The 12,445-nt window shown below is 42.0% G+C and overlaps 1 non-coding gene across 1 annotated transcript; it reads right to left on the minus strand.

Moving 5' to 3' along the window:
- Positions 1-204: 204 nt before the first annotated feature.
- LOC115938525 (U6 spliceosomal RNA) lies at positions 205-311 on the minus strand. The gene has a single exon (XR_004073610.1). It is a non-coding gene; the product is annotated as a U6 spliceosomal RNA (small nuclear RNA).
- Between the last annotated feature and the right edge of the window lie 12,134 nt (positions 312-12,445).

Here is a 12,445-nt window from a genome sequence, read left to right on the forward strand (position 1 = left end):
TAACATAACAGTATATAAAGAATACTATTTTCAAGTATATATTTGCATAAGTAGAAAAAAGACTGGTACACAAATATATCAAAATGTTAAACATGGTTATCTCTCAATGATGGAACTGAAATCACTTTTATTTTCCTTGCAGAATGTTCTGCTTGCATCATCTTGTTTAATACTTGGGATCATTGGCATTTTATTTAATTTTTTTTAAATATGGAATGCTTCAAAAATCTGCATGTCATCCTTGTGCAGGGGTCATGCTAATCTTCTCTGTATCGTTCCAATTTGAGTAAATGTGCTGTCAAAGCAAGCACAGGATCATTGGCATTTTACAAGAGACGGAAACCGAGTCTCAGAGAGGTTACCCAGTCTGTCCTGGGCCCCCCTGCTGAAGCACAGGGCCCTGGGGGATCTAGTCTCTCGCTGGCAAAGCCTCAGGCCTTCCCCCAGACCCACTGCTGCCCTCCTAGGGGGTGGGGCCCGGAGGGTCTTGTAAGTACAGGATATCCAGATTTCAGCAAAATGTCTAATTACAGCCTATCTTCCTAGTTATGCTTTAAATCCATTTGCCTAGTTGACGAAACAGCTTTAGCTTTCTTTCCTCTCTCTCCCACAGAATCATGCTCCTCCTCTGTATGAGATCACCCCTGTCAGCATATAAACAAGCTCTTGAAAGAAAAAACATAGCCTTCCCTAACCCTATTTTTCCCTCCAGAGACCACCCCACTTCTCTCCTTCTTTTTACAACAAAAATCCCTGAAAAAGGCACATACAGGAGTATTCAACAAACGGTACCAATTATTAGGTACCCCATCAAACATGGCAATGAGGTGATGGGGTGGCCAGCTTGGCTCAGAGCCCATGTATCAATGCACAGAGCACTCTGCCATTTTACACCTGACCCTTCTGGCAAGTAAGAGCTGGGGTGGCAGGAGCAGCTTCAAGCCCATGGCTCCTGGTGCCCAGAGGAAATCTACCCAAAGAATACAATGAGACCCTCGGGAACCAAGCCCCAGAGCATACCCCATCTCTTTAAGAACAACAGCAACAGAACTAGTCAGAAAACAGAAAAATAGTCAAAGACATAAGAGAAGACAATCTTCTAAAATAAAGACAGACCCAAAATTGCAGATGAAAGAGTAGTTTGTCCTCCCAGATTAATTCAATTAGAAGTCAAGATCCCAGTGGGCAGAGTAATCGGGTCAGCTACCCGGGGACACAGTCTGGCTGCCTCCATGCTCCTCTTTGTAACAATCAATGTCAAGAGATGGAAAACCACCCCTTACAGAATTCAAGGGGGTGGGGGCAAGCAGAATGTGACTCCAAATTCTTATTAACCCAGCCGAGGTGTCATCGTGTATAAAGACAACAGAGAAGTTCTCAGAAAGGTAGTACCCATCAAACCCTTCCTAGTGATAAAATCTAGCCAACCCATAAATGAATCCAAAAGAGGTAAAAAGAAGAACTTGTGAGTACAAGGGCTATGCTCTACAAGACTTGGCAGAAAAAAAAAAAAAAAAAAAACTGAATGCAGTTAACTACAGAGCAAAATCTAGGAAATGTGACAAACTGGGGTTACAAGAGAACTTAACTAGTATAGGCCATGACAATGCCAACATCTGAACAGAACAAACAAAAATCAGAAGGCAGAGGGAGAGGAGGGAAAAGTGGAGGAAGTCTGTGCGTCCAGAATCCCTGCTGCGTGATGGGAGGAGTCAGTCCTTTCTATGGCTGAGCTCTGTTGGTAATTTCACAAACATTGTGCCATCAACTCCTCAGGCTCTCCTGGCCTCAAAGTCCTCCGGATTCAGCTTTACCCACAGTCAGTTAAATGACTTATCCATTTCTTGAGAAGCCAATTTTCCCAAATTCAGCTCACTGACCAGGTTCTGATTAAAATGCTAGATCTAAACAAGCTGGCTAAAAGAGCTCCAAGCATCCTAAGAGACGGGGTCGGGGGGGGTCTCCCCACCTGAGATCTTGTCCTCCCCCCAACTCTGGGCTGCCCCCCATCCAAGCCCCGCCATTCTGCTCAATAGACCGCTTTGCCAGTTCCTGTACTCCTCAACATCCCCACCCTCCTCACCTCCCCTTACACCTCTGACTCCATGCTTGAGGAGAAGGGGTCCATTCCTCAGTGCCCACAGCCACCTGGAGACCACTGTCCCCCTGCGAACACTCCGGAAGTCTCTTCTGCCACTCCCCAACCTCATCACCATCCTCTTCTACCATGTTTCCCAAAATATGGTCCACAGATACTAATCCCACAAAATGCTCCACTGAATAAGGGCACCACAGTCCCATCTATTTGGGAATCGCAGGTCCTATACCTCTGTCCTGAGAATCACCAGGTATAAAAGTGTGTTAAAAGTGAGAAAAATCTCGTAGTATAGATACTGGCATTTCCCAGACTTCCTCCTCCATGGAACCCTTGTCACAAAAACCCCTGTTAACATTTGCTTGAATTGGCAATCAGTGGAACACACTTTGGGAAACTGTTCTACCACCCTCCATGACACTCTCTCACTCACTTAGTAGCCTCACCACCTGGCACAAATTCTCTTTCTGTTTGCCTGCCTTCTCCACAGTCCTTCTCCACTTTGTCCATTCTGCTGGTATAGTGGAAATGATTTTCTGCTTGCCCGGTATCCTTTATCCTTCCTCTAATAAAAACACCTCATTATCTTTTGGTACCATCCTACCCTCAGACCATGTGATTCAGCTCTAAAGGTTAAGTGTGACTCAGGCCTGGCCAATGACAGCACTGAATTCCCCTGGCCACAGTAGTCAGATCACTGATGGGCTGGGAACACCAGTCAGGCCAGTAAGAACCAGCTCCAAAGCCCTCTGCTGGAGCTTTCAGGAAAAAGGTGCTCTGTCTTCTGCGGGCATCGCCCAGCTAATAGGATGTAAACACAGAGAAGCTGGTGGTCATCTTCCAGATAGCCTGCCTGAAAAGTAAATCTACACAGAAGAAAGTGAAGTCTCAAGATATTCCAGAGAATAAAATGGATCCAGCAACACCTGGTTTCTTATACTTTTCACTTATAAGAGTCAATAAATCCTTCCTTTTCCCTAATCTAGTTATACTGAGTTTCTGTTACCTGCAACCAACTCAATCATAATAATAGCTAATATTTATTTAATATTTATTATGTTCCATACACTGATGTAAATGCTTAACATAGATTTTCTCACTTAATCCTAACAAATATTAAGAAATAGATATTAATATCACTGTGTATACTACAGGTGAAGAAATCAAGACACAAAGAAGTTAAGTAATTTGCCAAAGTCCACACAACCAGTAAATGGCAGACCCAGGATTCAGATCCAGGTGGTTGCCCCTGAGCCCACCTTCTTAACCACAAAGCCATCCACCTCCATCATTAAGGATTCTAACCAGTGTAGCAGACTCAGCCCAAACACCGCACCCAATCTTATCCTTAATCAGGAGGGAGTTCAGTGGCTGATTAATTCAGGAAAAGTTGGCCTCAAGTAATCCCAGGCTCAGCTGAATTCCCTCATTGCTCCTCCGAAAACCCTTTCAACCCAGTTCTTGTCAACTCCCAACCAAATTCCCCACCTCAGCTGTTCTAAATTTTCTCTCTTACTTTACAGAGGCCCTTTGACATGATTTTCTTCAACAGCAACCTTCTCAAACTCAAAATTTGTCTTCAGTCATCCTTCACTTGTCCTCCCACACAACTCCTCAAGTGAGGCCTGGCCTTACTCCTCCCTTCCAGCGCTAACCTGGATGGGGATCCTTGTCCATATACTGTCCCCTTCCGTGGGATCTCATTCCCTCAGCTTAATTATCCCAAATGGAAAAATGACTTACTATACAATGAGATAGAATGAGATAGATACAATGAGATACTCTAATTATATGATGCTATCATTATTATATGATGCTATCAACACAAGGAAATAATATGCAGTGTCAAAAGCAGACAACAAAGTTGTGCATGAAGTAGACTCTAATATGTAGAGATAAACAGGTAAAGAATAAAGACTGACAGAAAACCCACAAAAACAGTAATAATGGTGTCCTTTCTCAGCAGAACAATGGGTAATGGTTTGTTTTTGTCATTCTACTCTTCTTTATTTTTCCAATTTTCAACTTATATTACTTTTTTTTTTTTAAGATTTTATTTATTTATTTGAGAGAGAGAGAATGAGAGAGAGAGAGCATGAGATGGGGGAGGGCCAGAGGGAGAAGCAGACTCCCCACCGAGCAGGGAGCCCGATGCGGGACTCGATCCCGGGACTCCAGGATCATGACCTGAGCCGAAGGCAGTCGCCCAACCGACTGAGCCACCCAGGCGCCCCAACTTATATTACTTTTAAGTGAAAAAATATTTCAAATATATAGAGAGACTATAGACAATTTAATCAAAACTCCTTTCAATTACTATTATTTCCTAAGCCCCCAAAATCTTCGAGAAAAGACATCTGTACTGATGCCTCCACCTTCCTCACTCCTAACACCCCTCACTTTCTGGGTTTTCTCCACAACATTCTCCTAAAAAGCGCCCCCATCCCGGACATTGCCAAGTTAACTGGCATATTTCTGAACATCTGCATCAGATAATACTGCTGACCACCATTCACTGTGTCAATGGGATTTTTTTTTTTTTTTGAGTAGTGACTCTAGTATAACGAAGCCCCTGATCCCAGCCCCCAGTGTTCACCATTATTGACTTATACAAACCCAGCTCAAGTCATCTTAACTGGTTCATGGGATGAGGAAATCCAAACAGAGTGCCATAGCTTCAGAGGCATGGCGATTTCTAGGAATTCAAACAATGTCACCTGGACCACGAAGGGGGTAGGAGGAGAGACAAGAACTCTAGCTGAATCATCCACTACAAATAGCCAGAAGCAAGATGATGGCCCATATTCCCCTTACTCGAAATAATCACACCTGATGCTTTGGTATATTTGTTTCATCTCTTTTACCCTGCTCACATGCATATTTTCAACCAAGCCAAGTACTGCATCCTATAAGGGGGCAATACAGACACAGATTTTCATCAGCTTCATCCCAAGAAGTAACCAGTGCACTGATACATCACTTACAGTCCTCACTGGAAGCTGTCTAGGAGGGTGTGCAGTGCCCGCCAGGCTCTGTAGCTGCCATCCGGCAATTGCAGGGCTGTCCAACAGAACTTTCTGCGATGACCCACACTGTACAGTATGATAGCCATTAGCCACATACGGCTATGAGCCCTTACAATGTGGTTCGTGTGACCGAGTAACTACACTGTTAATTTTATTTAGTTTTAAATAATTTCAAATGTCTAACAGCTTTATTGACCTACCATAACATTCAACCTTTCAAAGTGTACAATCAGTGGGTTTTAGTATATTCACATAGTTCTATAATATCACCACTATCCAATTATATTTTTAATGTAATTTTATTTTATTTTTTTAAGTAAGCTCTACACCCAACGTGGGGCTTGAACTCATGACCTTGAGATGAAGAGTCACATGCTCTACCAATTCAGCCAGCCAGCTGCCCCACCACTGTCTAATTTTAAAACATTTTCATCACTGCCCCAAAAGAAACCCTTTACCTATTATCAGTCGTTCCCCATTCTCCCCTCCACCTAGCCCTTGACAACCACTAATCTACTTTCTGTCTCTATGGATTTGTCTATCTGCATATTTAACATAAATGACATCATACAATTTGTGATCTTTAGTAACAGACTTCTTCCATTTAGCATAATGTTTTCAAGATTCATCCATGTGGTAGCATTCATCCATACTTCATTCCTTTTAACTGCCGAATAACATGCCATTGTATGGATATACCACTTCTGTTCAATGATGGACATTTGGGATGCTTCCATCTTTTGGTTATTACAAATAATTCTGCCACTATGAACTTTCAAGAGGATGTACTCTTGGATATATGCCTAAGAGTAGAATTTCTTGGTCACATGGTAATTCCATGTGTAATATTTTTTGAGAAAGTGTACAACTGTTTTCCAAAACAGCTGGGTGCCATTTTACAATCCCACCAGCAACACATGAAGGTTCCTATTTCTCCAGATCCTTGAGACACTTGTTATTGTCTTTTTTATTACAGTCATTCTAGTGGGTGTGAAGTGGTGTCTCACGGTTTTCATTTGCTTCTCCTTAAGAATGAATGATGTTGAGCATCTTTTCATGTGCTTGCTGGACATTTGTATATCTTCTTTGGAGAAATATCTATGCATATCTTTTGCCCATTTTTAAACTGGGTTATTTATCTTTTTATTACTGAGTTATAATAGTTCTTTCTCTATCCTGGACACAAGTCCTTTATCAGATATAGTTTTGTAAATATTTCCTCCCATTCTGTGGGTTCCTTTCATTTACTTATTGATGCCCTTGGAAACACAAAATTGTTATATTTTTTATTATGGCCAATATATCTGTTGCTTGTATTTTAGCATCCTAATATCTATTGCCTAACCTAATGTCACAAATATTTAATTCTGTTTTCTTCTAAGAATGTATAGTTTTAACTCTTAACTTTTGTAAATGTTATCAGGTAGGGGTCTAACTTCACTCTTCTGCACATGGATATTCCGTTTCCCAGAACCATTTGTTGAAAAGAATATTCTTCCCCCAGTCGAATTATTTTGGCACCTTTGCCAAAAATCAATTGACTGTAAATGTGAGGGTTTATTTCTGGACTCTCAATTCTATTCCATTGATCTATATGTCTATGCTAGTACCACACAGTCTAGATTACTGTAAGTCTATAGTACAGGAACTGTGAGTCCTCTAACTTTGTCCTTCTTTTTCAAGATCTTTTTTGTCTATGCTAGGTTCCTGGCATTTGCACATGAATTTTAAAATCAATTTGTCAATTGGTGGAGAGGGGAAGCCAGCTGGGATTTTGACAGGGATTATGTGGAAGTTGTGGGTCAATTTGGGACGTACTGCCATTTTAACAATTCTAACAACCTTGAACATGGGAAGTCTGTCCATTTATTTGGCTCTTATTTAATTTCTTCCTACAACATCTTGAAGTTTTAGTTGTACAAGCCTTACATTTCTTTGGTCAAATTTATTCCTAAATATTATGTTCATTTTGATTCTATTATAAATGGAATTGCTTTCTTAATTTCATTTTCAGATTGTCCACTGCTAGTGTATAGAAATTCAACTGATTTTTGTATTTTCATCTTATATCCTGCAATTTTGCTAAAGGCAAGAGAGCCTTTCTTGCCTCATCCCACTTTTGATGACCACACGCACTCAGTGGCTTATGGTTGCACCACTCCAATTTCTGCCTCCATCTTCACATGGCCTTCTTCCCTGTGTCTCTGTGTCTTTTCTGTCTCTTAGCAGGACATTGGATTTGGGGTCCACTTGAATAATCCAGGGTGATCTCATCTCTAGATTCTTAACTTAATTACACCTACAAAATAATTTTTTCCATATAAGGTATTATTCACAAGTTCTGGAATATGGACATATTGGGGAGGGCGATCTTCAACCCCCTGCCATCTTCTTTTTTTTTTAAAGATTGATTGATTGATTGATTGATTTGAGAGAGACAGCACAAGTGGGAAGGGCAGAGGGACAGGGAGAGAGAATCCCAAGCAGATTCCACGCCCAGCACAGAGCCCAGTGCAGGGCTCAATCTCAGGGCCCCAAGACCATGACCTGAGCTAAAACCAAGAGTTGGACACCCAACCAACTGCATCACCCAAGTGCCCCTCACCCACTACATCTTCTATTCCTAGTTTGTTGAGTGATTTTAATTTATAAAAGTGTGTTGGGTTTTGTCAAGTGCCTTTTCTGTGTCTACTGAGCTGATCATGTGGTTTTTATCTTTTCATTCTATTGATAAAATACACTGGATGATTTTCAGATATTTAACCAACCTTGCATTCCTGGGATAAATCCCACTTGATCATGTATATGATCCTTTTTATGTGTGGCTGGATTTAATTTACTAGAATTCTGTTGAAGATTTTTACATCTATATTTATAAGGGATACTGGTATGTAGTTTTATTTTGATGTGATGTCTTTGCCTGGTTTTTGTATCCACATATTATGATATCTGACTTTATAAAATGTGTCAGGAGTGTTCCCTCCTCTCCTGCTATTTGAAAGAGATTGTGATAGGTATTAATTATTCTTTAAATATTTGGTAGAATTCATGAGTAATGCCATCTGGGACTATTATTTTCTCTGTGGGAAGTTTAATTACTAATTCAATCTTTTTACTTGTTATAGATCTGTTCAGATTTTCTATTTCTCTTGAGTCAGTTTTGGTAGTTTGTGTGTTTCTAGGAATTTGTCCGTTTCATCTAAGTTATCAAATTTGTTGATGTACAGCTGTTCATAACGCAGTTACAATCTGGTTTATTTCTGAAAAATCCATCATGATCTTATTCTCCTATAATCTATTTATTTCTGTAAGATCAGTAGTGACATCCCTTTTTCATTTTTCACTATACGCACCTGATTCTTCCCCTTTTTGCTTGGTCTAGCTAAAAGTTTGTCAATTTTGTTGATCTTTTCAAAGAACCAACTTTTTGTTTCATTGACTTTCTCTATTTTTCTATTCTATTAAGCTTACTGAGATTGTTTCATGGTCTAGCAAATATTCTAAGCTGGAGAATGTTTCATGTGCACTTGAGAAGAACATGTATTTTGCTTTTGTTAGATGGAGTGTTCTGTAGATCGTTCCTTATCGATCTCTGCCTCATTCTATCTGTTATTGAAAGTGGTGTATTGGAGTCTCCAACTGTTACTTTTGAATGGTGTATTTCTCCCTTCATTTCAGTCACCTTTTTGCTTCATGTATTTGAGGTTATATTGTTAGGGGCATATATTTTTATAATTGTTATGCCTTCCTACCCTTCTATCATTATTAAATGTCCTTCTTTGTCCCCTATACTTTCCATCTTAAAGTCTCTTTTGTATGATAATAGTATAGCTAACCCAGCTGTCTTTTAGTTACTGTTTGCATGGTGTATCTTTTTCCATCCTTTACTTTCAACCTACCTGTATCTTTCAATCTAAAGTGTGTCTCTTTTAAGACAGCCCACCAGTTTGTTTTAAAGCAAATACCAAACATGAGATCATTTTGCAATACCATTAACACACCTAAAAACACTCATGAAGCCTCTTAATATCATCAAATTCCCAATCGGCAATCAGCATTCATTTTTAATTTCCACCTCATGGGCTCCTAGACATGGTGTCCTCCTGGTCTCTGCTGTAACTCAAAGCACTCTCCTCTCTCAGGTGCTACTCTAGCCTAAACCTCCCAAACCTGTCTCTTTTCCCCAGAGATTCTGTTCTCAGCTCTCTGATCTGTCCCCACATTCCCTCAGGCATCTCGTCCTCTCCTAGGCTACCAACAATCAGCTCAACACGGAGACAGCCCAGATTTGCTCTCGGCCAGGAGTTTCACACTTCCAACTGCCTGGTGGGACATCTGTATGGGAGCCTCCACCCTTCAAACTTCACATTTTCCAGATTTTAATGCTTCGTCTGGCTCCCAAATTTGCTCCCCTCATAACTACTCCATCCTGGTCATTCACTATCATCCTCCCAAAAAAGCTACACTCAAAATTCCTGTCACGTTGGTCACCTGCCTACCACCTCCACATGTGACCATCCTGCCAATTCCACAATACCTGCAACTGCCAAAGCCTCTCTGGTAGGTCTCTGGGGTTTCGGCTCTCATAATCCATCCATCCTGCAGGAAATTCTTATCATCAGACTAATGATCAGCTTACCTCATCAGCAACATGTCCTCAGTGAAAACTTACTTTCACCAGGCCTTAGGTTTGTGCAGGGTTTGGCATATCCTATTTGAGTCACAAAATGCACAAAAGGAAGTGATGGCCCAGAGAAGTTAATTTAGTTACCCAACAAAGGACACACAGCCATCAACTGGGGGAGCTGAAACCTCAACAAGGTCTACCCATCTCCAGGTTGTTCCATCCAGCTTAGCAGTGTAAAGTGCTTCACCAGTCTTCTGGAGGGAACAAAGATGACTAAGCCACAGTCCCTGCCTCTCAGGGGTTTATGAGTTTGATGGGAGCCAAGATACAAACAAGAGAAAAGTATATTTTGTTAAAAGGATTTAAAGCTCAGCAAGACAGCAACAAAAGAGTCAGAGAAGGACTCCCCAGGTGCCTGAGGGTGCCATGTGCTATAATATAATTATCAATGATGGGCCTGGGGCCTATGTCCAGGAGCTGTTCCAATCAGCCATGGAGAAGCAGGACTGGGGGACCAGCCTATAAGGGTGTGGCTTGGATAGGGCAAGAGGGGGAGGAGTCTGAGGCAACAGTAAGAAAGGCTAGGGGAGGGTGGTGGATTCACACTGGGGAGGCTTGTGCTGCCAAGAATGACCCTTTGTACTTAATTTAGCAATGGTCATGTTTCCATTTGTTTAGAAACTTCACATGGTAGAAGTTCATAAAAAGGATTGGTGCAGGAGTCCCTGGGTGGCTCAGTCGTTAAGCATCTTGCCTTCGGCTCAGGTCATGATCCTGGGGTCCTGGGATTGAGCCCCGCATTGGGCTCCCTGCTCCACGGGGAGTCTGCTTCACCCTCTTCCCTCTGCCTGCCGCTCCCCCTGCTTGTGCTCTCTCTCTCTGTCAAATAAACAAAATCTTTTTTAAAAAAAATCACTTTAAAAAAGAAGAGTTGGAAGATAAAGTAAGGGAAATTCTCCATATCGCAAATCAAAGAATAGGTACAAAAATAGTTGAATTAGAAAATACAGTAATTAATCTATGGGCTCCAACATTTGACTAACAGGAGTTCAAAAAAGAGAAAAGAGAAGGGAGGGAATCCTCCACAGAGATGTCATCTGGTAGGGACAGACAGGCACTCCGGGCAGAGGAAACAGCATGCGTCTGCCTGAGAGAGCATGAGCTATTTAGGGAACCACAAGCAGTTCCGTGTGACAGAAGGACAGGAGTCCTGAGAGGAAGGGCAGGGAGATGAGATCTCAGAGGTAGCACCAGAAAGGCCTTGAATACCACACAAAGGTGTCTGGTCTTTAACCAGCAGACTTCTGAGGAATTTTTACGCAAAAAAGTAAGATGATGAGGTTTGCAATAAGGAAAGATTGGTCTACAGTCCAAAATATGGAAAATACGCTGTTCTGGTCAATTGATATGTAACAAATCACCCCTAACTTAGTAGCTTAAAACAACAATGGTCTTCTTTTTGCTCATGAATCTATAATTTAGATAGGTTTCAGTGGGGACAGCTGTCTCTGCTCCCCGTAGTCCCAGCTGGGGAGGCTCAAACGCTGGGAACGATTCAATGGCTTGCAGGCTGGAATCACAAAATGGCTGCTGCAGCTCCTACCTCACACCCCTTCGGGAACAGTGAGAGAAGGGGCTTCCCTAGGTTCCCAGCTAATGATTCACTGAGTCTCAGGGTATTCTCATTGGGTCACACAGGTACATCCGTGAGCCAATCACTGTGGCCCAGGAGATGCAGTACACTGATTGGCCCAGCTTTGGTCACATGCTCTCCCTCCCAACTTGGGCTAGGGAGCAGCCCCGCCCTAGCATAGACTGAGAGTGGCAAAGGGGAACATCTCCAAATGATAAGCTGCGGAGGAAGAGGGATGGAAGCTGGAAAGGCAAACATCAGGTATGCACGCTTTTCCGTCTCCTTGTTCCTCCCCTCCCCCTCTGCCTGTTCTTCCATGGAAGGAAGCTCACTGTTCCCATGTCTTGCTGGGTAGAAGGAATGCTAATTCCCCTAACTGGAGAGCTCTGTACTCAGAAGGGCCATTTACACTCTGCTCAATACGACTGATGAAGCATAAACTAATTAATTCTTAGAGTGAGAGCATCCCTATCAGGTTTTTCCCAAATAGTAATGAATCATTATCAGCCAAAACCTTAACATCTGCTTACTCAATCAATCCACTGCTAGTCACGTGCTATTAATGTCATTTGCAGTGTTGCCCCAGTGCCAGGCAGCCTGCATCCCCAGCCCCCAGAGTCTCATTAGGCTGTGTAACCAAAGGACCTCAGGCCGGCAAGAGGATGAGGATTTTACTCTGGGCACCGGGGTGCAGCTTGTTGGGGGGATGGCTGCAGATGCAGTGAAAGGATGACCTATTCCCAACTCTTATAATCGGAAAATCTCAGAACCAAAGGGATCTTTGAGCCAAACGATGCTTCAGTCTTTTCTTACACACCTCTGATGGCAGTGAGCTCATGACCTCACAAAGCAGCATATTACATTGTTCTGCACATCTGACTTAGCATTTCTTAGTCTGTGCCCAATTAGTTATAGATTAGTTAACTATATCCAAATTTGAGGCAGCTTGAATGAATATGTCAAATGCTGAACGAGAAAATGAACAGCAAAGGGACAGAAAGGCAGGAAGAAACAAAGCAAGGGCTAAGATTAGCATGCAGAAAGGCAAACCATCCCATTTTATA

Source organism: Leptonychotes weddellii, chromosome 6 (assembly GCF_054177405.1).
Source record: "Leptonychotes weddellii isolate Sample4059 chromosome 6, ASM5417740v2, whole genome shotgun sequence".
Taxonomy (NCBI): Eukaryota; Metazoa; Chordata; class Mammalia; order Carnivora; family Phocidae; genus Leptonychotes; species Leptonychotes weddellii.